The sequence below is a fragment of the Nicotiana attenuata genome, unplaced genomic scaffold (assembly GCF_001879085.1).
Source record: "Nicotiana attenuata strain UT unplaced genomic scaffold, NIATTr2, whole genome shotgun sequence".
Taxonomy (NCBI): Eukaryota; Viridiplantae; Streptophyta; class Magnoliopsida; order Solanales; family Solanaceae; genus Nicotiana; species Nicotiana attenuata.
The window spans coordinates 25,303-28,362 of record NW_017676655.1 but is presented as its reverse complement, the minus strand read 5'-3'; positions in this window follow the sequence as shown (position 1 = coordinate 28,362).

Sequence of the window (3,060 nt, the reverse complement as noted above, 5' to 3'; positions counted from 1 at the left end):
ACCGTGAGCCTCAATCAGGACAGAAAATACAGAAATGAAAACATATAACGAAAAAGAGCTAGAGTGGATACAATATTAGTCAAAGATGATTGAGAAGCCACTACTAAATGAATATCGTTTTTGTCACATATAATTGTCCTCATTGATAGGCATTTGTAGGACAATTTTCAGATGTTCTTTAACTTTTTTCTACAATAAAAACTAAGGAAAAACTATAAGGTAAATACTAATATGAATAGTCAGTTAACCATTTGCTCCAACCTAAAATTCATAAGGTTCTTACAGTAAGAAATTCACAGAGCTTATGTAGCAAGGCCAGTGAAGATAAAATTATATATAATTTCACAAACATTTGCAACCAAACATTTATCCACTTTGAACATTATCTAGCCAGCAGAAATTCCGAAAATTAGGAAAAGAAGAAACCAAAACTTATCTTATAACTATAAGCGAAGCATAAAGAGCAAAGACATATAATTTCAAGGAATTTTTGGTCAGGCAAATTAACTGGGAATAAGAGCTCCGTAAGTTTAACCTAATAAGTTATAGCCTGTTTTTCACTGTACTATCTAACACCATATTTCTTCTAAACCTTTGTCAAGAAAAAAAAAACTCTCAAACTATTTGAAAAGAAATTCACAAAGTTAGTCTTTCAGTTGGGAGGAGCAGATGGCATCTTATTTCAATATTGTAAAAACTTAAAAACTTTTGAATAAAGTAAGGAATTTCAAAAACAGAAATATTCAAACACCTTTAGAAGCAAACACCATCCCATCCTCTACATTGCAGAAATTGCTATTGAATCATTGGCAATAATGAAGAAGCTTATTAGCTGAACTATGGCTAGTAAACACAACATTCGAATACTAAATTTATCGCCAGAGATTATTTCTGGTAGAAAATGAAAATTTTAAGCTGTAATAAAACGGCGGCAACCCAATTCAAACAATTTCTACACAGCAACTATTTCAAAAAGCAGGAAAATAACAAAGCTGAGAAGTTCAGCAATACAATCTGGAGGTTCACACAAGACATGCCAACCATCTCGAGTGACGTCTAAGTTTATCTTCCAGTGTTAACCATTTATTAACTTTCGTGTGTCAACTGTCCTCATATGAGAATGGTAAAAGACAGCTATTAAGCAAGTCTACTACTCCAGCAACGAAAAACGTAACCTTATTGTTATTCAGTGAAAGTCCGCTCTAGCAAAGAGTAGTAACCATACCATCAAAACTGAAAATTGACAAGCTATATATCAATGGCTTTATTAATAATACACAACTTTAACAAAATAATCACAGTAATTCAATTTTCCCTTTCGGTCTCGGTATAACATGCATTCCAGAGTTTAATTGTGAAAAACTTATCAGTGCATAAGCTACAAATGTTGTGCATTACCACTAAGCCTCAGATGACATATGAAGATATAATGAAAGGATAAAAATGTAATACTGAAATAAGAATTGCTTAAGGAAACAGATAACGGGGTAAACTTTTGATGTTCTACGAAGAAGAAACTTAGAAAGAAAAAATTAGTAATCAAAAGCATAACCAGATCCAATAGTGGTCAAGATGACATTGTGAGGTACTCAAAGGAAGGCTGAAACATAGAAAAAATCAGCAATGGTGCGAATGCCAAAACAGAAGTAGTCAAAGAGGAGAAATACATCAGAAGAATATAAATGGTAAATAAGAAAAATGTGCTACTAGTAGTCCAAAAGTAGAAAACAGCAGGACATGGTCAATTACCATATCTAGAGATCAGAGATAACATAATTCATATTTTCACAGATAATCCTATTGTTCCACCAATTGGAGTTATGATTCTTTACATTGTAAGAACGTAGAATTTTCCTTTTTCAGGTTACATTGACAAAGATGTCTCACAAAATGATATAGGGCCACTCGACTAACTGAATGATTCACATTTGCAGACCAGGAAAGTATAAAACTTAATGGGATTTATGCAAATTAATAAAATAAAGTACTAAGGCCTCATTTGTTTTTTTTTAAGATTAAGATGTCTGAATCTGAATACACATTTGAATATCAAGATGTGTATTAAGATTAAGACATCTGAATAGAAATAATTAAGACTGTTTGATTTTTAACATCTGAATGTATAAAATTTATCTTTATTAAAAATTAATACTATAAAATTCAAATAAAATACTAACTAATCTAATATTCTATCAATAAAAAATATAGTTTTTTAAAATATGATAGTTGTTGGTGGTGATAGCTAACGGGTGAATGCCGACTAGAAGCGGTGGTTGGTGGTAGTGTTGGTTGATGATGGTGGTTCATGCTAGTAGCTAGTAGTGATTGGTAGTGGTTACGATTATGATTGAGGATGGTGGTGGTGGGTGGTGATAGTTAATAATGTCGGGTGGTGGTAGTAGTTGTGATTGAGGAAGGTGATGAGTGGGTGGCGGTAGTTATATTGATGGGCAGTGTCGGCTGTGGTTGTTGATGGTGATCGGGTGGTCAGTTATGGTAGTTGAGGCAGATTAGTGTTGATTGTGGGTGAGAATGATGGTGGTCGGAGTGGTGGGGATAGTAGGTGCTGATGGTCGATAATGGAGGCTATGATTAAGGATGATGATGGCGTGGTGGTGGCGGAGGTGGTGGTGGTGGTGATGGTTGAGTATGGTGGTGGTGGTGGCATGGTGGTAGTTGATAATGGTAGGCGGTGACGGCAATTAATAATGAATATATGATAGCATCTTAATGAAATTAAGTCTCTGTTATAGATCTTAATCATACAGACCTATTCAGACCCATTAAGTGGTTGTGAAGTAAAAAAAACAAACACACTTAATGATTAAGATCTGGATAATTAAGATTCAGACTTTAAAAAGACCTCCATTAAGTGCAAACAAATGAGGCCTAAGTCTTTTAGTTTTTAAGTGGAATGTTCATTATCATAATAAGTAGTCGATTAGGAGAACAACTATCTCACTACAGAGTATACTCTTCCTCATCTTTCATTATTCATATTTTATATCCTGGGACATAGATATTCTAGATACCCCCTTCTACAAAGAAAAAGAAGAAAAA